This window comes from Bombina bombina, chromosome 11, assembly GCF_027579735.1.
Source record: "Bombina bombina isolate aBomBom1 chromosome 11, aBomBom1.pri, whole genome shotgun sequence".
Lineage (NCBI taxonomy): Eukaryota > Metazoa > Chordata > Amphibia > Anura > Bombinatoridae > Bombina > Bombina bombina.
Genome location: NC_069509.1, coordinates 172380486 through 172406878, shown reverse-complemented (window position 1 = coordinate 172406878; position 26393 = coordinate 172380486). Strand labels below are relative to the sequence as shown.

The following is a 26393-nucleotide window of genomic DNA, read 5'->3' as shown; positions in this document are numbered from 1 at the left end:
GGGATCGAAGGTTCCTCTGGAAGTGTCGGTTCTGGAACCTCCAACGTAGCAAGCACTTTTAGTAAAAAGCGCAAATGCTGCATCTTAAACTTAAAATCAGGCTAATCCGTAGCCGGAGGTTTAAAAGACGCAGATTCTGTCCCAGAGAGAGTGCCCTCCGACGAGTCGGAGGAGTCATCATCGGATAATCTCTCAGAGACCTCCAATGGAGTAGATGACCCCTGAGACGGAAGGCTATATCTTTCCCTTCGCAGGGCGTGGTAGGGCATGAAAGACCACAGAAAACGCTTCTTGCAACTGGGCCGCGAAATCTGGCGGCCACGAGGCCCCTCCCGAGGGAGGATGAGTAGGGCCTTGGGGAGCTACATGTGTAATCTTAGATGAATGTAGGGAACGCACCTCGCGGGACGGAGAACCCTCAGAGGTGGACAGCTCAGTAGTTCTAAATATCTTGTTCTTTTTAGATATTGCAATTTTATCAAAGCATGTGGAACAAAGTTGAGCAGGCATATCAACATGAACCTCCTCACAATAAACTCAGAGGGAGTCTCCTCTAACATATCAGAGTCCTCTATAGCTTATGCTTTAATACGGACTAGATAGAATAAATGGCACCTTTATACACCAATAGCTGGGACACTCACCACCTCCTATGACCTGGACACAGGGAAACCGTTATGTCTCCCGCAATTGCCGATCAGGAAAGAGGAAGTTAAGAGGCCACACCCAGTCACATGGAGTGCCATGCAGGACCACCCCTGCACGATAGAGAAAACACGCCAAAAGAGGCCGCGTCTCCCTTCAACTGACTGTTCAAACATTGCTAGAGCCTCATCTCACACATGACGTAGCATCAAACACAAGATATTATGTATAAATCCCCCCCTGTTCAATAATTCCCATTCCAGGGATATTAACCCTCGATTCTATACAGATAAAAGGAGAGACACTGCGACCCTATCTTCTTGTGTTATGTGTGTATAAATGAAACAATCTTACCAGGAACACAGCCCTTCAAGTGTGACAGGTTAGTAGCATCGCTCCTATCATGGAATTGAGTGAATAAAGCAGGCAGCGAAACTAGTCGACGCTGATTGCTTAAGGAGCTGTTAATCATGAGTCAGGATGGTTTCGCAGAAAGACTCTCCCTGTATCTCCAGACTAACTTTCACCCAAGCTCTCACTGAGAGGCTGACAGGACTACTTAAAACTCTAGTCCCATTTCGAAGAATACCCTTCATAAGAGACTACTCTGAATCTTCTGACACTTTACTGCCAACCTCCTGTGAGGAAAGGCAAAGAATGACTGGGGGATGAGGGGAGTGGGGGAGGTATTTAAGCCTTTGGCTGGGTTGTCTGCCTCCTCCTGATGGCCAGGTTCTTAATTCCCACAAGTAATGAATGAAGCAGTGGACTCTCCTCCCATTAAGATGGAAACACAATACCCTGTGCATAAGCTCATTAGAGTGAAGCAGCTGGTGTTGTGCACAGACCAACTAATTGATTATGAGATTTGTTGACAACGATTTGTTTTTGCAGCTCTAGTGGCAACTGACCTAGTAGAATGAGCTGTAATCCGCTGTGGCGGAGGTTGACCTGCTCCCAAATAAGCTCTGTGAATCAAAAGTTTTCACCAAGAGGCTAAAGAAATAGAGGCCTTCTGACCTTTCCTAGGCCAGAAGAAAAGAACAAACAAACTAGAGGTTTGTCTAAAATCCTTAGTATCATCAACATAATATTTCAATAGCCTAACAATATCTGGAGAATGCAAAGATCTTTCAGAAGTATTCTTAGGATTAGGACACAGAGGGAACAACAATCTCTCTACCAAAGTTGTCGGAAGAAACAACTTTAGGGAAAAAATTAAATGGATGTCCGTAAAACAAAAGAAAACACTACAAAAAAAGTTTAACGTCCAATTTAAGCATAGGCTTAAAAGTAGGAGCCTGCAAAACCCTTAAAACTAGGTTAAGATTCCAAGGAGGTGAATTATACTTGATAACCGGTTTAATTCGGACCAGTGCCTGAACAAAACAATGAACATCAGGGAGACTAGCAATCTTTCAGAAGAACAAAACTAAGAGAGCAGAAATTTGCCCTTTCAGAGAGCTGGCAGTTAAACCCGTATCAAAACCACCTTGCAAAAACTGAAGAATCCTATGAAATTTAAAAGAATACCAGGAAAAACCATGATTTATACACCAGGAAATTAACGTTTTCTAAACCTTGTGATCAATCTTCCTAGAGGCAGATTTATGAGCTTGAATCAGTTTCAATCAAAGAATCTGAGAAACCTATATGTCTCAGAACTAAGCTTCCAATTTCCATGCCATCAAGTTTAGAGACTTTAGATCCAGATGGAAGAAAGGACCTTAAGAAATAAGGTCTGAACGCAGAGCAAGAGGCCAACTGGACATTTGAAGCAGATCCGCATAACAAATCCTGGGAAGCCACACTGGTGCAATCAGGATTACTAATTTCTCGTCTAGCCTTATCTTGGAAATCACTCTGGAAAAATGAACCAGCAGAGGAAACAGATAAGCAAGTTGAATTAACCAAGGAACTACTAGAGCATCCACTACCTCTGCCTGAGGATCCCTGGATCTCGCAAAGTACCTGGGAAGTTTGTTGTTCAAACGAGAGGCCATCAGATCTCTCTCGGGGCATCAACTCGATCTGAGAACCCCTCTTTCTGAAGAATCAAATGCACATCTTCATTCTTCAACCACATTCAGTGGAGGCAAACACTTGACTGAGGTACTGGGGAGGTGGGAAGGGTTTTATAGAGTTCTTGGGATTTGGGAATCTTTGCCTCCTCTTAGTGATAGGGAAGAGTAATTCCCATGAGTAATGGATTGTGGACTCTCCCCACTTGTATGAAAGAAAATAAATTCTGTCCCTTGCTGAAATCATAATCAGCTTCCAGGAAATACTTAAACTCTGTAGCTAAATTCATTTTTGAATGATGATAACCTTTAGAACTTTGAAAACGAGTTTAACCAAATCATAGCATGATGACTACAGATCTGAATTATGTATACTTTAAAATAAAATTAATTATCTGCAATGGCAAACTTTATTTCTACTATGTCTAATGTAACCTAGCAGTGATGTGTCGTCATAGGAGGCAGCGCCTCACCTGTCCTATGTGTGTAATTAGAATTTTTTTAATAATGTTTTAAAAAAATAAAAAATCTTTTTTGGGGGTATCCCAAGGTACCCCCTAACCCCCCACTCCGGCAAAAACAAACATTTATATTAAACGTGATCCAAGGCACAACAAGATCCATATATCCATATTACGCAAAGGAGAGGCTGTGAGCCATTCAGCTCCCCCTCTCCTTTGCGCAATATGTATGTGTTAGAAGCATTGAGCAAATGAGCCGCTAGAGACTGCCACACAGTGGCGCTTAAGGCTTAAGTCTATTTAGTTTGCGCGGCCAATATTGCTCAATAGAGGCTATGTCTATTAGCAGCCTCAGCAGGAGCACACTCAGCACAGCCAATCAGCGCCTGCTTTCATAGTAGATTCTGGGACTGGGCAGGAAAGAGCCGAGACTGATATGTTTGCTGCTACTACTAATTAAAATTGCTGAGGTATGGGAGTGTGCATTCAGATAATATATTAATATATAGGAGCTTGTGTGCCCCCTAATGCTTGGTTTTGTATTCCAGGCGCTGTAACCTATATTTCCTGTGTTATTTTATTTCTCAAAGACCTCTCAAAGCTGTCTATACTCTATAAGGGGATTGCAGGTGCTGATATAATAGCACTGCTACTACAATCTTTATGTACGCTGCGCTCTGACTAACACGGAAGTGCCCCTCTCTAGCTATCCCTCCCATGCTTCTATCTGCTGCCGGCTGCTTTACTTTTTGTCTCCTTTGAAGTTATGGATTAGTCTGTGCAGTTTGTAAGGACGTACCAATGTGAGTGTATTTATGTGATAATAGATTAGATAATACTGTCCGTTTTTTTCTGTCCAATTGTCCATTGGCATTCACCCCTATAAATTATAGGCACCTACTCTCACATGCCTTGCATTCCTTTCTAGAGGGCCACCACCAAGACATAGAATGTAAAACACTTTTTTTTTTAAACATATATTTCAGATGTGAGATGTATGTGTGTTGGTATTATTATCTGTCCTGTGTGCATTTAAATGTTTATGCTGAGAAGTGTTTATGGATTGTGCTGTGTAGTTCATATGAATAAACATTCTATGTGTAAATATATTGTGACAATGTTGTGTAGTTTGTTATATAGTTAGTGTGTGTACGTATGTAAGCTGCATAGTGTATATTTGTGAGTATATATGTTGTGTAGTGTGTTAATGCTGTAAAGTGTATATATATATATATATATATATATATATATATATACACACATACATACATATATATATATATATATATATATATATGTGTGTGTGTGTGTGTATGTTTTGTAGTGTGGGTATGCTGCATAGTGTTAATGTGTATATGATGTGTACTGTACATATGCTGCATAGTGGTTGTATTTGTTGTAGTGTGTATGGGTGTGTAAATGATATGTAGTAATTAATATGCTTGTATTTTTATATGCTATGTAGTGTTGTATGCCAGGTATCATGTGTATGTGTGTTTGTATGTAGTGGGCATTTGTGTATGATTTCTAGGATGTGCATAATGTGTAGTGTGCTTGTGTATGATATGTAGTGTGCTTGTGTATGATATGTAGTGTGTGTGTGTTACATCATGTGCATATACTCTGTAGTGTATCTGTGTATAAGCATAGTGTTGTAGTCCTCTCACACCAGAAAGGGCATTGTTGCATGGTAAGCTTACAAATAAATCCGGTAAAAAAAACATAATTTATGCTTACCTGATAAATTTATTTCTCTTGTAGTGTATCCAGTCCACGGATCATCCATTACTTATGGGATATTCTCCTTCCCAACAGGAAGTTGCAAGAGGATCACCCACAGCAGAGCTGCTATATAGCTCCTCCCCTCACTGCCATATCCAGTCATTCGACCGAAAAAAGTCGAGAAAGGAGAAACCATAGGGTGCAGTGGTGACTGTAGTTTAATTAAAATTTAGACCTGCCTTAAAAGGATAGGGCGGGCCGTGGACTGGATACACTACAAGAGAAATAAATTTATCAGGTAAGCATAAATTATGTTTTCTCTTGTTAAGTGTATCCAGTCCACGGATCATCCATTACTTATGGGATACCAATACCAAAGCTAAGGTACATGGATGATGGGAGGGACAAGGCAGGATTAAACGGAAGGAACCACTGCCTGAAGAACCTTTCTCCCAAAAACAGCCTCCGAAGAAGCAAAAGTATCAAATTTGTAAAATTTTGAAAAGGTGTGAAGCGAAGACCAAGTCGCAGCCTTGCAAATCTGTTCAACAGAGGCCTCATTTTTAAAGGCCCAAGTGGAAGAAACAGCTCTAGTAGAATGAGCTGTAATCCTTTCAGGGGGCTGCTGTCCAGCAGTCTCATAGGCTAAGCGAATTATGCTCCGAAGCCAAAAAGAAAGAGGTTGCCGAGGCCTTTTGACCTCTCCTCTGTCCAGAGTAAACAACAAACAGGGCAGATGTTTGACGAAAATCTTTAGTAGCCTGTAAGTTAAACTTTAAGGCACGGACTACGTCCAGATTATGCAAAAGACGTTCCTTCTTTGAAGAAGGATTAGGACACAATGATGGAACAACAATCTCTTGATTGATATTCCTGTTAGAAACCACCTTAGGTAAAAACCCAGGAATGAAAAATCAGATAAGGAGAATCACAATGTAAGGCAGATAACTCAGAGACTCTTCGAGCCGAGGAAATAGCCATCAAAAACAGAACTTTCCAAGATAAAAGTTTAATATCAATGGAATGAAGGGGTTCAAACGGAACTCCCTGAAGAACTTTAAGAACCAAGTTTAAGCTCCACGGGGGAACAACAGTTATAAACACAGGCTTAATCCTAACCAAAGCCTGACAAAATGCCTGGACGTCTGGAACTTCTGCCAGACGCTTGTGCAAAAGAATAGACAGAGCAGAGATCTGTCCTTTTAAAGAACTAGCTGATAAGCCTTTGTCCAAACCCTCTTGGAGAAAGGACAATATCCTAGGAATCCTAACCTTACTCCATGAGTAACTCTTGGATTCACACCAATAAAGATATTTACGCCATATCTTATGGTAGATTTTCCTGGTGACAGGCTTCCGAGCCTGTATTAAGGTATCAATGACTGACTCGGAGAAGCCACGCCTTGATAGAATCAAGCGTTCAATCTCCATGCAGTCAGTCTCAAAGAAATTAGATTTGGATGATTGAAAGGACCTTGTATTAGAAGGTCCTGCCTCAGAGGCAGAGTCCATGGTGGAAGAGATGACATGTCCACTAGGTCTGCATACCAGGTCCTGCGTGGCCACACAGGCGCTATCAGAATCACTGATGCTCTCTCCTGTTTGATTTTGGCAATCAGTCGAGGGAGCAGAGGAAACGGTGGAAACACATAGGCCAGGTTGAAGAACAAAGGAGCTGCTAGAGCATCTATCAGCGTTGCTCCCGGGTCCCTGGACCTGGATCCGTAACAAGGAAGCTTGGCGTTCTGGCGAGACGCCATGAGATCCAGTGCTGGTTTGCCCCAACGATGGACCAGTTGAGCAAACACCTCCGGATGGGGTTCCCACTCCCCCGGATGAAAAGTCTGACGACTTAGAAAATCCGCCTCCCAGTTCTCTACGCCTGGGATGTGGATTGCTGACAGGTGGCAAGAGTGACACTCTGCCCAGCGAATTATCATTGAGACTTCTAACATCGCTAGGGAACTCCTGGTTCCCCCTTGGTGGTTGATGTAAGCCACAGTCGTGATGTTGTCCGACTGAAATCTGATGAACCTCAGAGTTGCTAACTGAGGCCAAGCTAGAAGAGCATTGAATATTGCTCTTAACTCCAGAATATTTATTGGGAGGAGTTTCTCCTCCTGAGTCCACGATCCCTGAGCCTTCAGGGAGTTCCAGACTGCGCCCCAACCTAGAAGGCTGGCATCTGTTGATACAATCGTCCAATCTGGCCTGCGAAAGGTCATACCCTTGGATGCGAAAGCCACCAGAGAAGAGAATCTCTGGTCTCTTGATCCAGATTTAGTAGAGGGGACAAATCTGAGTAATCCCCATTCCACTGACTTAGCATGCATAATTGCAGCGGTCTGAGATGCAGCTACCATTAAGCCGATTACTTCCATGCACTGAGCCACTGACGGGCGTGGAATGGAATGAAGGACACGGCAAGCATTTAGATGTTTTGATAACCTGGACTCCGTCGGGTAAATTTTCATCTCTACAGAATCTATAAGAGTCCCTAGGAAGGAGACTCTTGTGAGTGGTGATAGAGAACTCTTTTCCACGTTCACTTTCCACCCATGCGACCTCAGAAATGCCAGAACTATCTCTGTATGAGACTTGGCAATTTGAAAGCTTGACGCCTGTATCAGGATGTCGTCTAGATACGGAGCCACCGCTATGCCTCGCGGTCTTAGAACCGCCAGAAGTGAGCCCAGAACCTTTGTAAAAATTCTCGGGGCAGTGGCCAACCCGAAGGGAAGAGCTACAAATTGGTAATGCCTGTCTAGAAAGGCAAACCTTAGGAACCGATGATGATCTTTGTGAATTGGTATGTGAAGGTAGGCATCCTTTAAATCCACTGTGGTCATGTACTGACCCGCTTGGATCATGGGTAGGATGGTCCGAATAGTTTCCATTTTGAATGATGGAACTCTGAGGAATTTGTTTAAGATCTTTAGATCCAAGATTGGTCTGAAGGTTCCCTCTTTCTTGGGAACCACAAACAGATTTGAATAAAATCCCTGTCCTTGTTCCGTCCACGGAACTGGATGGATCACTTAGGAATGCCTCTTTCTTTATCTGGTTTGCTGATAACCTTGAAAGATGAAATCTCCCTTGTGGAGGAGAAGCTTTGAAGTCCAGAAGATATCCCTGAGATATGATCTCCAACGCCCAGGGATCCTGAACATCTCTTGCCCACGCCTGGAGAGAAAGTCTGCCCCCCACTAGATCCGTTTCCGGATAGGGGGCCGTTCCTTCATGCTGTCTTGGGGACAGCAGCAGGCTTTCTGGCCTGCTTGCCCTTGTTCCAGGACTTGTTAGGTTTCCAGGCCTGTCTGGAATGAGCAACAGTTCCCTCCTGTTTTGAAGCGGAGGAAGTTGATGCTGCTCCTGCCTTGAAATTTCGAAAGGCACGAAAATTAGACTGTTTGGCCTTTGATTTGGCCCTGTCCTGGGGAAGGGTATGACCCTTGCCTCCAGTAATGTCAGCAATAATTTCCTTCAAGCCAGGCCCGAATGAGGTCTGCCCCTTGAAAGGAATGTTGAGTAATTTAGACTTTGAAGTCACGTCAGCTGACCAGGATTTAAGCCATAGCGCCCTACGCGCCTGGATGGCGAATCTGGAATTCTTAGCCGTTAGTTTAGTCAAATGAACAATGGCATCAGAAACAAATGAGTTAGCTAGCTTAAGCGTTCTAAGCTTGTCAATAATTTCATTCAATGGAGCTGTCTGGATGGCCTCTTCCAGGGCCTCAAACCAGAATGCCGCCGCAGCAGTGACAGGCACAATGCATGCAAGGGGCTGTAAAATAAAACCTTGTTGAATAAACATTTTCTTAAGGTAACCCTCCAATTTTTTATCCATTGGATCTGAAAAAGCACAACTGTCCTCAACCGGGATAGTGGTACGCTTTGCTAAAGTAGAAACTGCTCCCTCCACCTTAGGGACCGTCTGCCATAAGTCCCGTGTAGTGGCGTCTATTGGAAACATTTTTCTAAATATAGGAGGTGGGGAAAAGGGCACACCGGGTCTATCCCACTCCTTGCTAATAATTTCTGTAAGCCTTTTAGGTATAGGAAAAACATCAGTACACACCGGCACCGCATAGTATCTATCCAGCCTACACAATTTCTCTGGAATTGCAATTGTGTTACAGTCATTCAGAGCAGCTAATATCTCCCCAAGCAATACATGAAGGTTCTCAAGCTTAAATTTAAAATTAGAAATCTCTGAATCAGGTTTCCCAGAGTCAGAGATGTCACCCACAGACTGAAGCTCTCCGTCCTCATGTTCTGCATACTGTGACGCAGTATCAGACATGGCTCTAACAGTATTTGCGCACTCTGTATCACTCCTAACCCCAGAGCTATCGCGCTTGCCTCTTAATTCAGGCAACCTAGATAATACCTCTGACAGGGTATTATTCATGATTGCAGCCATGTCCTGCAAGGTAATCGCTATGGGCGTCCCTGATGTAATTGGCGCCATATTAGCGTGCATCCCCTGAGCGGGAGGCGAAGGGTCTGACACGTGGGGAGAGTTAGTCGGCATAACTTCCCCCTCGACAGAACCCTCTGGTGATAATTCTTTTATAGATAAAGACTGATCTTTACTGTTTAAGGTGAAATCAATACATTTAGTACACATTCTCCTATGGGGCTCAAACATAATGAACAAGTAGGTTCCTCTGTGTCAGACATGTTTAAACAGACTAGCAATGAGACTAGCAAGCTTGGAAAACACTTTAAAACAAGTTTACAAGCAATATAAAAAAACATTACTGCGCCTTTAAGAAACACAAATTTTCCCAAATTTTTAAATAACAGTGAAAAAATGCAGTTACACTAACGAAATTTTTACAGTGTATGTAATAAGTTAGCAGAGCATTGCACCCACTTGCAAATGGATGATTAACCCCTTAATACCAAAAACGGAATAACAAAAACTTTTTTTAAACAGTCACAACAACTGCCACAGCTCTACTGTGGCTTTTTACCTCCCTCAATACGACTTTTGAAGCCTTTTGAGCCCTTCAGAGAAGTCCTGGATCATGCAGGAAGAAGCTGGATGACTGTCTGTAATTTTTGCTGTGCAAAAAAACCGCCAAAATAGGCCCCTCCCACTCATATTACAACAGTGGGAAGCCTCAGGGAACTGTTTCTAGGCAAAATTCAAGCCAGCCATGTGGAAAAAAACTAGGCCCCAATAAGTTTTATCACCAAACATATGTAAAAAACGATTAAACATGCCAGCAAACGTTTTAAAATACACTTTTATAAGAGTATGTATCTCTATTAATAAGCCTGATACCAGTCGCTATCACTGCATTTAAGGCTTTACTTACATTACTTCGGTATCAGCAGCATTTTCTAGCAAATTCCATCCCTAGAAAAATATTTTAACTGCACATACCTTATTACAGGAAAACCTGCACGCTATTCCCCCTCTGAAGTTACCTCACTCCTCAGAATATGTGAGAACAGCAAAGGATCTTAGTTACTTCTGCTAAGATCATAGAAAACGCAGGCAGATTCTTCTTCTAAATACTGCCTGAGATAAACAGTACACTCCGGTACCATTTAAAAATAACAAACTTTTGATTGAAGAAATAAACTAAGTATAAAACACCACAGTCCTCTTACGACCTCCATCTTAGTTGAGAGTTGCAAGAGAATGACTGGATATGGCAATGAGGGGAGGAGCTATATAGCAGCTCTGCTGTGGGTGATCCTCTTGCAACTTCCTGTTGGGAAGGAGAATATCCCATAAGTAATGGATGATCCGTGGACTGGATACACTTAACAAGAGAAATGTTATTTACAGGTATACCTCACTCATACAGCGGGTTAGGGACCGGAGTCCTGCTGTAAAGTGAAAACCGCCTTAAAGTGAAACAAGGCAGTTTTAGCTTTCTTTTCAGTTGCCAGTGTGTTTAAAGACTTGAAAACATGTTTGAACTAACATATTAGGTGTGCAATAGTGGTACGTTTAGTTTAACACTCGCACTACACAGTATTCAATTAGTATTCAATAAATACTGTACCTGTAAAATAGTGACAATTACTGTAGTAAAATTTGCCAGACTATAGCACTGAGACAAAAATTGCACTGTAATGATGTACACAGAGTTAACTAAGCATAACAAAATGGTGCCAGTCACTTTTCTCACAATCTCATGATTACAGCACTATTTCAAAATCCTTGGAGGTTGAACTTCAGCTCCACAAAGCGCTGTATTAGCAAATCGCTGTAAAGTGAAGCGCTGTAAAGTGAGGTATACCTACACGCTATTGCAAAGGAATTAGTAATTAGGACTCTCAGCTAATACACAGTTATGTGTACTGTGTTGTAGCAGTCATTGCATCTAGTAAAGGTGGCCTGAAAAAACAGAATTTATGCTTACCTGATAAATTACTTTCTCCAACGGTGTGTCCGGTCCACGGCGTCATCCTTACTTGTGGGATATTCTCTTCCCCAACAGGAAATGGCAAAGAGCCCAGCAAAGCTGGTCACATGATCCCTCCTAGGCTCCGCCTACCCCAGTCATTCGACCGACGTAAAGGAGGAATATGCATAGGAGAAATCATATGATACCGTGGTGACTGTAGTTAGAGAAAATAATTCATCAGACCTGATTAAAAAAACCAGGGCGGGCCGTGGACCGGACACACCGTTGGAGAAAGTAATTTATCAGGTAAGCATAAATTCTGTTTTCTCCAACATAGGTGTGTCCGGTCCACGGCGTCATCCTTACTTGTGGGAACCAATACCAAAGCTTTAGGACACGGATGATGGGAGGGAGCAAATCAGGTCACCTAGATGGAAGGCACCACGGCTTGCAAAACCTTTCTCCCAAAAATAGCCTCAGAAGAAGCAAAAGTATCAAATTTGTAAAATTTGGTAAAAGTGTGCAGTGAAGACCAAGTCGCTGCCTTACACATCTGATCAACAGAAGCCTCGTTCTTGAAGGCCCATGTGGAAGCCACAGCCCTAGTGGAGTGAGCTGTGATTCTTTCAGGAGGCTGCCGTCCGGCAGTCTCATAAGCCAATCGGATAATGCTTTTAAGCCAAAAAGAAAGATAGGTAGAAGTTGCCTTTTGACCTCTCCTTTTACCAGAATAAACAACAAACAAAGAAGATGTTTGTCTGAAATCTTTAGTGGCCTCTAAATAGAATTTTAGAGCACGGACCACGTCCAAATTGTGTAACAAACGTTCCTTCTTTGAAACTGGATTCGGACACAAAGAAGGTACAACTATCTCCTGGTTAATATTCTTGTTGGAAACAACTTTCGGAAGAAAACCAGGCTTAGTACGCAAAACCACCTTATCTGCATGGAACACCAGATAGGGCGGAGAACACTGCAGAGCAGATAACTCAGAAACTCTTCTAGCAGAAGAAATTGCAACCAAAAACAAAACTTTCCAAGATAATAACTTAATATCTACGGAATGTAAGGGTTCAAACGGAACCCCTTGAAGAACTGAAAGAACTAGATTAAGACTCCAGGGAGGAGTCAAAGGTCTGTAAACAGGCTTGATTCTAACCAGAGCCTGAACAAACGCTTGAACGTCTGGCACAGCTGCCAGCCTGTTGTGAAGTAAAACAGATAACGCAGAGATCTGTCCCTTCAGAGAACTTGCAGATAATCCTTTCTCCAAACCTTCTTGTAGAAAGGATAGAATCTTAGGAATTTTTATCTTGTTCCAGGGGAATCCTTTAGATTCACACCAACAGATATATTTTTTCCATATCTTATGGTAAATTTTTCTAGTTACAGGCTTTCTAGCCTGAATCAGAGTATCTATTACAGAGTCTGAAAACCCACGCTTTGATAAAATCAAGCGTTCAATCTCCAAGCAGTCAGTTGGAGGGAAACCAGATTCGGATGTTCGAATGGACCTTGAACAAGAAGGTCCTGTCTCAAAGGTAGCTTCCATGGTGGAGCCGATGACATATTCACCAGGTCTGCATACCAAGTCCTGCGTGGCCACGCAGGAGCTATCAAGATCACCGAAGCCCTCTCCTGATTGATCCTGGCTACCAGCCTGGGAATGAGAGGAAACGGTGGGAATACATAAGCTAGGTTGAAGGTCCAAGGTGCTACTAGTGCATCTACTAGAGTCGCCTTGGGATCCCTGGATCTGGACCCGTAACAAGGAACCTTGAAGTTCTGACGAGAGGCCATCAGATCCATGTCTGGAATGCCCCATAATCGCGTTATTTGGGCAAAGATTTCCGGATGGAGTTCCCACTCCCCCGGATGGAAAGTCTGACGACCCAGAAAATCCGCTTCCCAATTTTCCACTCCTGGGATGTGGATTGCAGACAAGTGGCAGGAGTGATTCTCCGCCCATTGAATTATTTTGGTTACTTCCTCCATCGCCAGGGAACTCCTTGTTCCCCCTTGATGGGTGATATATGCAACAGTCGTCATGTTGTCTGATTGAAACCTTATGAATTTGGCCTTTGCTAGTTGAGGCCAAGCTTTGAGAGCATTGAATATCGCTCGCAGTTCCAGAATGTTTATCGGGAGAAGAGATTCTTCCCGGGACCATAGCCCCTGAGCTTTCAGGGGTTCCCAGACCGCGCCCCAGCCCACCAGACTGGCGTCGGTCGTGACAATGACCCACTCTGGTCTGCGGAAGCTCATTCCCTGTGACAGGTTGTCCAGGTTCAGCCACCAAAGGAGTGAATCTCTGGTTCTTTGATCTACTTGGATCGTCGGAGACAAGTCTGTATAATCCCCATTCCACTGTCTGAGCATGCACAGTTGTAATGGTCTTAGATGAATTCGTGCAAAAGGAACTATGTCCATTGCCGCAACCATCAAACCTATTACTTCCATGCACTGCGCTATGGAAGGAAGAACAGAATGAAGTACTTGACAAGAGCTTAGAAATTTTGATTTTCTGGCCTCTGTCAGAAAAATCTTCATTTCTAAGGAGTCTATTATTGTTCCCAAGAAGGGAACTCTTGTTGACGGGGACAGAGAACTTTTTTCTATGTTCACTTTCCACCCGTGAGATCTGAGAAAGGCTAGGACAATGTCCGTATGAGCCTTTGCTTTTGACAGAGACGACGCTTGAATCAGTATGTCGTCCAAGTAAGGTACTACTGCAATGCCCCTTGGTCTTAGCACCGCTAGAAGGGGCCCTAGTACCTTTGTAAAAATCCTTGGAGCAGTGGCTAATCCGAATGGAAGTGCCACAAACTGGTAATGCTTGTCCAGAAAGGCGAACCTTAGGAACCGATGATGTTCCTTGTGGATAGGAAAATGTAGATACGCATCCTTTAAATCCACCGTGGTCATGAATTGACCTTCCTGGATGGTAGGAAGAATTGTTCGAATGGTTTCCATCTTGAACGATGGAACCCTGAGAAATTTGTTTAGAATCTTGAGATCTAAAATTGGTCTGAATGTTCCTTCTTTTTTGGGAACTATGAACAGATTGGAGTAAAACCCCATCCCTTGTTCTCCTAATGGAACAGGATGAATCACTCCCATTCTTAACAGGTCTTCTACACAATGTAAGAATGCCTGTCTTTTTATTTGGTTTGAAGACAATTGAGACCTGTGGAACCTCCCCCTTGGGGGTAGTTCCTTGAATTCCAGGAGATAACCTTGAGAAACTATTTCTAGCGCCCAAGGATCCTGAACATCTCTTGCCCAAGCCTGAGCAAAGAGAGAGTCTGCCCCCCCACCAGATCCGGTCCCGGATCGGAGGCCAACACTTCATGCTGTTTTAGTAGCAGTGGCAGGTTTCTTGGCCTCCTTACCCTTGTTCCAGCCTTGCATCGGTCTCCAGGCTGGTTTGGTTTGAGAACTATTACCCTCTTGCTTAGAGGGTGTAGAATTTGAGGCTGGTTCGTTTCTGCGAAAGGGACGAAAATTTGGCTTATTTTTAGCCTTAAAAGACCTATCCTGAGGAAGGGCGTGGCCCTTTCCCCCAGTGATGTCTGAAATAATCTCTTTCAAGTCAGGGCCAAATAGCGTTTTACCTTTGAAAGGGATGTTAAGCAACTTGTTCTTGGAGGACACATCCGCTGACCAAGACTTTAGCCAAAGCGCTCTGCGCGCCACAATTGCAAAACCTGAATTTTTCGCCGCTAATCTCGCTAATTGCAAAGTGGCGTCTAAGATAATAGAGTTAGCCAATTTAAGTGCTTGAACTCTGTCCATAACCTCCTCATATGAAGAGTCTTTATTGAGCGACTTTTCTAGTTCTTCGAACCAGAAACACGCTGCTGTAGTGACAGGAACAATGCATGAAATTGGTTGTAGAAGGTAACCTTGCTGAACAAACATCTTTTTAAGCAAACCCTCTAATTTTTTATCCATAGGATCTTTGAAAGCACAACTATCTTCTATAGGGATAGTAGTGCGTTTGTTTAGAGTAGAAACCGCCCCCTCGACCTTGGGGACTGTCTGCCATAAGTCCTTTCTGGGGTCGATAATAGGAAATAACTTTTTAAATATAGGGGGAGGAACAAAAGGTATGCCGGGCCTTTCCCATTCCTTATTTACAATGTCCGCCACCCGCTTGGGTATAGGAAAAGCATCGGGGGGCACCGGGACCTCTAGGAACTTGTCCATCTTACATAATTTCTCTGGAATGACCAAATTGTCACAATCATCCAGAGTAGATAACACCTCCTTAAGCAGAGCGCGGAGATGTTCCAATTTAAATTTAAAAATAATAACATCAGGTTCAGCTTGTTGAGAAATTTTTCCTGAATCTGAAATTTCTCCCTCAGACAAAACCTCCCTGCTGGCCCCTTCAGATTGGCGTGAGGGTACGTCAGAACCATTATCATCAGCGTCCTCATGCTCTTCAGTATCTAAAACAGAGCAATCGCGCTTTCTCTGATAAGTAGGCATTTTGGACAAAATGTTTTTAATAGAATTATCCATTACAGCCGTTAATTGTTGCATAGTAAGAAGGATTGGCGCACTAGATGTACTAGGGGCCTCTTGTGTGGGCAAGACTGGTGTAGACACAGAAGGGGATGATGCAGTACCATGCTTACTCCCCTCGCTTGAGGAATCATTTTGGGCAACATCATTATCAGTGGCATCATTGTCCCTACTTTGTCTGGACACTAAGTCACATACATCACATATATTTAAATGGGGAGGAACCTTGGCTTCCAAACATACAGAACATCGTCTATCTGATGGTTCAGACATGTTAACAGGCATAAACTTGATAACAAAGCACAAAAAACGTTTTATAATAAAACCGTTACTGTCACTTTAAATTTTAAACTGAACACACTTTATTACTGAATGTGAAAAAGTATGAAGGAATTGTTAAAAATTCACCAAAATTTCACCACAGTGTCTTAAAGCATTAAAAGTATTGCACACCAAATTTGAAAGCTTTAACACTTAAAATAACGGAACCGGAGCCGTTTTTACATTTAACCCCTATACAGTCCCTGGTATCTGCTTTGCTGAGACCCAACCAAGCCCAGAGGGGAATACGATACCAAATGACGCCTTCAATAAGCTTTTTCAGTGGTTCTTAGCTCCTCACACATGCATCTGCATGCCTTGCTTTCCAAAAACAACTGTGCATTAGTGGCGCGAAAATGAGGCTCTGCCTATGACTAGAAAAGGCCCCCAGTGAAAAAGGTGTCCAATACAGTGCCTGCCGTTTTTTTATTACATCCCCAAGATTAAAAGAACTATTTATAGTTAACATCCATTAAATAGACTTATAAAGTAATCGTTTTAGCCCAGAAAAATGTCTACCAGTCTTTAAAGCCCATGTGAAGCCCTTTATTCTTATACTAAACTAAGAAAATGGCTTACCGGTTCCCATAGGGAAAATGACAGCTTCCAGCATTACCAAGTCTCGTTAGAAATGTGTCATACCTCAAGCAGCAAAAGTCTGCTCACTGTTTCCCCCAACTGAAGTTAATTCATCTCAACAGTCCTGTGTGGAAACAGCCATCGATTTTAGTAACGGTTGCTAAAATCATTTTCCTCTTACAAACAGAAATCTTCATCTCTTTTCTGTTTCAGAGTAAATAGTACATACCAGCACTATTTTAAAATAACAAACACTTGATTGAAGAATAAAAACTACATTTAAACACCAAAAAAACTCTTAGCCATCTCCGTGGAGATGTTGCCTGTGCAACGGCAAAGAGAATGACTGGGGTAGGCGGAGCCTAGGAGGGATCATGTGACCAGCTTTGCTGGGCTCTTTGCCATTTCCTGTTGGGGAAGAGAATATCCCACAAGTAAGGATGACGCCGTGGACCGGACACACCTATGTTGGAGAAATCAGATTGGTTAGCTCAGTGTTTCTTAAACATCTTTAAAGAACAAAGCAAATGAGCAGGATTTCAGGATAGTCACATCATACGTTTTTAGACATGGCTTTAAAAAGCAGAGCAATTTGTTTATCTGTATTAGTATAAAACCACTTGCACTGACCCTTTATCCTTTTTAAATAGTCACCTGGCAGGTTCAGCATTGTTATAAGAGAAAAGCCATGGCACAAAGACTTGCCCCACTGAAATAAACAGTGTGACGAGTGTTGTACGAGCGTGGGTTGTACAAGACTGCGCGTGGGTTGTACAAGACTGCGCGTGGGTTGTACAAGACTGCGCGTGGGTTGTACAAGACTGCGCGTGGGTTGTACAAGACTGCGCGTGGGTTGTACAAGACTGCGCGTGGGTTGTACAAGACTGCGCGTGGGTTGTACAAGACTGCGCGTGGGTTGTACAAGACTGCGCGTGGGTTGTACAAGACTGCGCGTGGGTTGTACAAGACTGCGCGTGGGTTGTACAAGACTGCGCGTGGCGTGTGGGTTGTACAAGACTGTGTGTGGCGTGTGGGTTGTACAAGACTGTGTGTGGCGTGTGGGTTGTATAAGACTGTGTGTGGCGTGTGGGTTGTACAAGACTGTGTGTGGCGTGTGGGTTGTACAAGACTGTGTGTGGCGTGTGGGTTGTACAAGACTGTGCTCTTACTGTGTTTAGCCCAGCAACTGGTAGGCAGAAGTTACATTACAACAGCCTCCTATAGAAACCCTTAAAGGGCCATAATACCCAAATGTTTAAACACTTGAAAGTGATGCAGTATAGCTGTAAAAAGCAGACTAGAAAATATCACCTGAACATGTCTATGTAAAAAAGAAAGATATTTTACCTCAAAAAATCCTCAGTAGCCACCTCCCATTGTAAAGGATTTCTAAGCAGCATATTAGTGTGTCTGTCCCGGGACATCTGAAGGGATGAGCGTCGTGAACTCTCATATTATTTCACCAATCAGGTAAAGGAAGCTTACTATGAAATCTCATGAGAGTTAAGTCAAATCTCATGAGATCACAGTAAGAGTTCATGACCTCAGCACTGCTGCTGCTGATTGGCTGCTGTTCATTTCTTCATTTTTTTATTTTTTTTTACCTGCAGCTGGGAGCAGGTGAAGTATAACTTTTTAGACAGAACTTACTCTGCTGAGCTGAGGAGATTGTGAGGTAAAATATCTTCCTTTTTTACATAGAGATACTCAGGTGATATTTTCCTGTCAGCTTTTTACAGTTATACTGCATCAGTTTCAAGTGATTTAGCATATGAGTATTATGTCCCTTTAAGTTAAACAGTCTCCCAGTTAGCCATAGCCCCTGAAAGGAAGAAAAACTGGGGTGATAATAAAGGGGAGGAACAGAGAAGGATGGAGGAGTAAAAAAGGAAAGATATTAAGAGCCTTTATGCTTGATGTCACCAATACAGAATTGTGTGGCATAAATTTATGGGATTTAAATAAGTGCAGTTGAGAGAGCCTTGAATGATTGTATGGTGCCATACAGATTCCCTTTGCAGGAGTAATCAAAAAATCTGTGTCATGTCAGTTTAAAGGGGCAGTCAAGTCCAAAAAAACCCTCTCATTTTGCAAATAGGGCATGTAATTTTAAACAACTTTCCAATTTACTTTTATCACCAATTTTGCTTTGTTCTCTTGGTATTCTTAGTTGAAAGCTAAACCTAAGAGGTTAATATGCTAATTTCTTAGACTTTGAAGGCCGCCTCTAATCTAAATGCATTTTGATAGTTTTTCACCACTAGAGGGCATTAGTTCACGTATTTCATTTAGATAACATTGAGCTCATGCACGTGAATTTACCATGGAGACAGCTCTGATTGGCTAAAACAACAAAAATTCTGGTGTTGACTGTCCCTTTAACAAATGCCTTATAGAGAGGGGTGCGTTATGGATTTGGGGCAAGTTTTTTCCCTTTTTCTTAAACAAATTTAAATTCTTGCACATGGAACTTGAAATCTCTACTTTTTGCCACAGACGATAGTTTGCCACTTCTCTAATCATTTCTTTAGCAATTACATTTGTTTAGTTTGGCATCTTTGTATAAAGGGACATGAAACCTATATTTTTTCTTTGTCGATTCGGATAGAGCATACAATTTTAAACTTTTCAATTTATTACTATTAACATCTTGCTTCATTCTTTTGGTATTCTTTATTAAAGAAGCAGCAATGCATTGCTAAGATCTAGCTAAACACAATGGTAAGCCAAAGGCCAGAGGTGTATATGTGCAGCCACCAATCAGCATCTAGCTCACAGCGCTTAAGCCTACCATGGAATGCTTTTCAATAAAGGATACCAAAAGAACAAAGGAAATTAGATAATAGAAGTAAATAAAGTTTTTTTTAAAAATTGTATGGTCTGATTCATATAAGAGACCATTTAAATTTGAGCTACCTATATCGGGTTCATATATGCGTTTCTCGGTCGTATCATAGCTAGTGCCTCACTAGCCTCTGACCTCACCGCAAGTCACTGGTTTTGCGTGTTGCAGTAGAAAGTGATGAAAATATTTTTACTATTATTCACAAAATGGCAGAGAAAATATGTGACTGCCCACTAAATACTAAAACATTGTAAACCATGACCAAGTGAAAGTGTACTACTTTCAAGTAAAATTAAGCAGTAAAAATCTATGCTATCTAAAATATTTTTATGGACTAAAACATTTTCTTTGTCTTTATTTTTTAATATTTTTATTTATTTTCCTTATATAATGACTACAGGATTACAGATTTTTAAATTTATTTCCAGTTTTCCTTCAATGGATAGAGAATGAAATTTTAAACAACTTTCCAATTTACTTCTGTTATAAAATTTTGCTTTGTTTTCTCTGTATCCTTTGTTAAAGATTAATCCTGGAGTTCAGGAGTGTGCACGTGCCTCTAGCCACCTGGCAGCAGTGTTTAGAACTATAAATAACATTGCTATAAACAAATGTTGCAAACACTGCTGCCATACGCTGCTTAATATGAGTGCATACTCCCTGTGCTCATATCAGCCTTCCCAGCTTTACTCAACACATGATATAAAGAGAACAAAGCAAATTTAATGATAGAAGTAAATTGGAAATATGTTTTAAATCACATGCTCGATCTAAATCACAATTTATTAATATTGACTTTACGGTCCCTTCAATGACCTATAACATACAAATGATTGTTTAGCGTTAACTCTTATTAATTACCTAATGCGAGTCACCACACAAAGAAGCGTTAATGGAGGAAAAGATAGGAGTTGAATCTCCATGGTACTGATAGGGCAGCTATCAGTTCAGCCTGAGGATCCCTCGACCCGTACCTGGGTAGCTTGGTATTGAGGCGGAATACCATGAGATCTATCCAGGGCGCCCCCCACTCGCTGCATATCTCTGCAAACACCTCAGGTGGAGAGACCATTCCCCTGGGTGAAAGGATTGCCTGCTGAGGAAGTCCGTTTCTCAGTTGTCCACACCCGGAATGTGGATAGCCGACAGCGTACATCTGTGAGTCTCCACCCACTCTAGTATCTGAAATACTTCTCTCATTGCCGAGGGACTTCTCGTTCCCCCCTGATTGTTGATGTAGGCAACCGAGGTTATATTGTCTGATTGGAATCTGATAAACTGGGACGAACCCAAAAGGGGCCAAGCCTTCAAGGCACTGAAGATTGCCCGGAGTTCCAATATATTGATCGGAAGGGAGGAATCCACCTGAGTCTACAGCCCTTGTGCCTTCTTGGCACCCCAAACGGCTCCCCAGCCAGAAAGGCTTGCATCACGGCTCCCCAGCCAGAAAGGCTTGCATCCGTAGTTAATCTCCCAGGATGGTCTCAAGAAGCACATGCCTTGGGACAGATGATTTGGACAGAGCCACCAAGAGAGCGAGTCTCTCAACAGGATGTACAGTAAGTGCTGGTCCAGAAAAGCAAACCCCAGGAACTGAAAATGTTCCCTGTGTATCGGGACGTGAAGGTATGCGTCTTTCAGGTCTATCGTGGTCAAACTGTCCTTCCTGAACCAGAGGAAGGATTGACCGTATTGTCTCCATCTTGAAAGAGGGAACACCCAGAAACTTGTTTAGGCACTTTAGGTTGAGAATTGGACGAAAAGTTCCCTCCTTCTTTGGAACAACAAAAAGGCTTGAATAAAACCCCAAACCTCTTTCTGCTGAGGAGAGATCCTGTACGCAACCTAATAAGGCAGCCCTATTTTCTGGTCTTGTAGACAGACTGGAGAGAAGGAACCTGCCCCTGGGCAGATGAGACTTTAATCCTACCCTGTATCCTTGAGATACAACCTCTAGGACCCAAGAACCTTGTACATCCTGGAACCAAGCATCTGAATAGAAGAAGAAGAAGAAAAAAAAAAAAAAAAAAAAAAAAAAAAAAAGGAGTCTCGGCGTGCTTCTTAGTCTGTTTGGACTTATTCCAGGACTGAGTCGGCTTCCAAGAACTCTTGGGCTGCTCGGACCTGGAGGAGGGATTGATGTCGTTGTGATTTGTCAACACAAAAGAAAAAATTAGACAACGGCGGTCCCTTAGCCCTATTTTTCTTGTCCTGTGGTAGTAAGGCACCCTTCCCTCCGGTAACCGTAGAAAATTATGGAGTCCAGCCCTGGACCGAATAAAATCTTCCCCTTGAAAGGAAGAGAAAGGAGTCTGGATTTAGAAGTCATATCCGCAGACCAAGACTTCAACCAGAGAGCCCAGCGGGCTAGGAACGCAAAGCCAGAAGCCTTTGCATTTATGCGAATAATCTGCATATTCACTCACAGATGGAGTTAGGAATTCTCAGAGCCTTAATTCTCTCCTGAGTATCCTCAAGGGGAGTCTCCACCTCAATGAACTCCAACAGAGTGTCGCACCAGTAGGTAACTGCTCCAGCAACCGCAGCTCCAGCTGCCACCAGTTGAAATAAAAACCCTGTATGTTGAAACATCTTCCTCAGAAAGGTTTCCATTTTCTTATCCATAGGCTCTCTAAAAGAGGAACTATCATCCAGAGGTATAGTAGTATGCTTAGCCAGCGTAGAAATAGCGCCATCAACCTTAGGGATGGAGCCCCACAAATCTAATCGAGAGTCAGGGACCGGGAATAATTTTTTTCTTAACTGGCACAGGAAAAGTCAGAGGGACCTTCCTGTCTTCATAAACCCTGTGTAATTTAGGGATCTTAGGTTCCTAAGGGAGAGTAGCCTCTGGAACCTCTAGCATAGACAGACCCTCCTTTAATAAAAAATGCACATGCTCAATTTTAAATCTAAAAGGAGGTTTAGAAACTGAAGTCTCAGACTAAGAAAGTTCACCCTCTGAAGCTAGAGGTTAACTCATCCTTGGATAGCTGGGACATAGTAGCTAAATCCGACAAATATTTAGTTGACTCTAGGTAAGGAGAACTATGTTTAACCTTTCTCTTGCCCTTGTCAAAGCGAGGTAAGGCACTCAGGGCCGCAGACACCGCCGATTGTAACTGCGCGGTAAAGACAGCAGGAAAAAAAGCCCACTCCAGATGGAGGATTAGTTGAAACGCGAGGAACTGCATGTGGAGCAGGTAGGGTAGTAATCTCTCGGGACCCAGATTCCTGAGAGGTAGATGGTTTAGAGGGGCTAATAGCGGTATGAGTATTAGCAGGCTTGTCTCCCTTCTTAGACTTTAAAACATTGCTTAGGCAAATGGAACAATTGAGCAGGCAGGCAAACCACGGCCTCCTCAAAAAGAAAATTTATGCTTACCTGATAAATGTATTTCTTTTTTGACACGATGAGTCCACGGATCATCTTAATTACTAATGGGATATTCACCTCCTGGTCAGCAATAGGCGGCAAAGAGCACCACAGCAAAGCTGTTAAATATCACCTCCCTTCACTCCCAACCCAGTCATTCGACCGAAGTAAAGGAGAAAAAGGAAGTAACTAGGTGCAGGTAACAAGGTGCAGGTGTCTGAAGTTTATAAAACCAACAACCTGTCTCACAAAAACAGGGCGGACCGTGTCAAAATAGAAATAAATTTATCAGGTAAGCATACATTTTCTTTTCTTTTTAATGACACGATGAGTCCACGGATCATCTTAATTATTAATGGGAATCAATACCCAAGCTAGAGTACACAGATGATATGGGAGGGACAAGACAGGGAACCTAAACGGAAGGCACCACTGCTTGAAGAACCTTAATCCCAAAAGCGGCCTCAGACGAGGCAAGTGTGTCAAATTTGTAGAATTTTGAAAAAGGGTGAAGAGAGGACCAAGTTGCAGCCTTGCAAATCTGTTCCACAGAAGCTTCATTTTTGAATGCCCATGAGGAAGCAACAGCCCTCGTGGAATGAGCCGTAACTCTCTCTGGAGGCTGCTGTCCAGCAGTCTCATATGCAAAACGTATGATACTCTTCAGCCAAAAGAAAGAGAAGTAGCCATAGCTTTCTGTCCCTTACGTTTTCCTGAGAAAACTACAAACAATGCAGAAGACTGACGAAAATACTTAGTTGCCTGCAGGTAAAACTTTAAAGCACGAACCACATCCAAATTGTGCAGAAGCCGTTCCTTCTGAGAAGTAGGATTAGGACACAAAGAAGGAACAATAATCTCCCGATTAATGTTCCGATCAGAGACTACTTTAGGAAGAAATTCTAATTTAGTACGTAAAACTACCTTGTCAGAATGAAAAATAAGGTAAGGGGACTCATACTGCAATGCCGAGAGCTCTGACACTCTGCGAGCAGAAGAAATAGCAACAAGAAATAAAACTTTCCAAGATAACAATTTAATATCTAAGGAATGCATAGGCTCAAACGGAGCCCCTTGAAGAACTAAATTCAGACTCCATGGAGGAGTAACTGGTTTGTACACAGGCCTAATTCTGACCAAAGCCTGACAAAATGATTGTACATCTGGAACATCTGCCAGACGTTTGTGTAACAAAATAGATAAGGCAGAGATTTGACCCTTTAGGGAACTTGTCGATAATCCCTTCTCCAAACCCTCTTGGAGAAGAGACAAAATTCTCGGAATCGTAACTCTACTCCATGAGTAACCCTTGGATTTACACTAGTAGAGATATTTATGCCATATCTTATGGAAAATCTTTCTAGTTACAGGCTTACGAGCCTGAATCATGGTCTCTATGACCAAGTCAGAAAAACCCCACTTGGATAAAATTAAGTGTTCAATCTCCAAGCAGTCAGCTTCAGAGAAACTAGATTTGGGTGAAGGAAGGGCCCCTGTATTAGAAGGTCCTTCCTCAACGGAAGTCTCCAAGGTGGCAGAGATGACATGTCCACCAGATCTGCATACCAAATCCTGCAAGGCCAAGCCGGTGCTATGAGGATCACTGATGCCCTCTCCTGCTTGATTCGAGCAATGACCCGAGGAAGAAGAGCAAACAGAGGAAATAGGTATGCTAGACTAAAGGTCCAAGGGACTGCCAGGGCATCTATCAGCTCCGCCTGAGGGTCCCTGGTCCTCAACCCGTATCTCGGGAGCTTGGCATTCTGTCGGGTGCCATGAGACCCAATTCCGGCAGACCCCACTTGAGAATCAGGCCGGAGAACACTTCCGGATGGAGTTCACATTCCCCCGGATGAAAGGTCTGCCTGCTCAGGAAGTCCGCCTCCCAGTTGTCCACCCCTGGGATGTGGATCGCTAAGGAACTCCTCGTTCTTCCCTGATGATTGATGTAAGCCACTGAAGTTATGTTGTCCGAATGGAAACTGATAAACCGGACCGAGGCTATTTGGGGCCAGGCCAGAAGAGAATTGAAGATCGCTCTCAGTTCCAGAATGTTTATAGGTAGAACAGACTGAGTCCAAACTCCCTGGCATCTTGAAACAATCACCCAAGAAGGTCTGCGAAAGCAGGTTCCCTGGGAGAGATGATCCTGAGACAACCACCATTGAAAAGAATCCTTTGTCTCCTACTCCAGCAGTATTCAAGTAAACATAGCGCATAATCGTCGTTCCATTGCCTGAGCATGTTTAACTGCAGAGGTCTGAGATGGAAACGAGCAAACGGGATGAAGTCCATTTCCTAGCACTAACGTAGGCAAAGAGAATGACTGGGTTGGGAGTGAAGGGAGGTGATATTTAACAGCTTTGCTGTGGTGCTCTTTGCCGCCTCCTGCTGACCAGGAGGTGAATACCCCATTAGTAATTAAGATGATCTGTGGACTCATCGTGTCATTAAAAAGAAATATAAACAGGAATTATTAACCAGTACAGAAGGAGTGGAACCTTCTAATGTAACATCAGAGTCCTCCATAACTAGGATATATTCACAGAAGGACAGACAAAAAGTAAACTTTATTAAAAAAAAAACGGCACCTTTATAATCCCAATGGCTGGAGCACTCACCACCTCCTAGACCCAGACAGCTAACAGAGAAAACGCTCTCATCAGGAGCGAAGTTCACAGCAAGATCGTAGGAAAAACAAAAAGACTGCACCCGGTTACTTAGTGCGTAGGACAGGACTTTCCCTGCTATGAAAAAGGTGCCAAGCTATTATGAGGTGCGCAACACACAAAAACAAAAGTGAAACCCGTTTGTTCCAAGCCAAAAGCACAGTCTATGAGCCCCCCCCCCCAAAAAAAAATCACACATAAAAGCAGTTATAAATAACCCCTTGCTGTTCAAATAATCTTCCTGAAGGAGATATTAACCCTTGATCCTATCGAGGCATAAAGGAGCTACACTGTGACCCTATATAGCAATAAGTGTATAAAAAAAGTGTATATATAAAACAATCTTACCTTTAGGATCCATGCTGTGGAACAGGCACAGCCTCTCAGTGACGCGTCTGACATGGACTTGAATGTGTAACAGCAAGCAGTGAAACTCGTCAACACCGATTGCCCGGGAACTGTTAGGCGGCAGTCTGGATGGGTTCGCAGAAAACCTTTCCCTGCATCTCCAGACTCTAAATTTCCTCAATACTCTCACTGAGAGGTTGACATGATTACTTAAAACTCCAGTCCTTTCTTGAAGGGAACATAGCCATTACATGACTATCCAAATCTTCTGACACTTCTCTGCAACCTCCTATAGTGATGAAAGGCAAAGAAAGACTGGGGATAGGTGAAGTGGGAGGGATATTTAAGCCATTGGCTGGGGTGTCTTTGCCTCCTCCTGGTGGCCAGGTGTTGTATTTCCCAACAGAATGGAATGAAGTTGTGGACTCTCCCTGCCTTATGGAAGGAAATAAACATTTTAAACAATTTACAACGGCCACATGCATTGTTTTGCAGGCTTGGGATA

General features: G+C 42.8%; 1 protein-coding gene across 1 annotated transcript in view; it reads right to left on the bottom strand.

Moving 5' to 3' along the window:
* Positions 1-26393, bottom strand: part of LMTK2 (lemur tyrosine kinase 2) — a gene marked incomplete at its 3' end in the record, with an annotated part of 424271 nt that overhangs the window by 18457 nt on the left and 379421 nt on the right.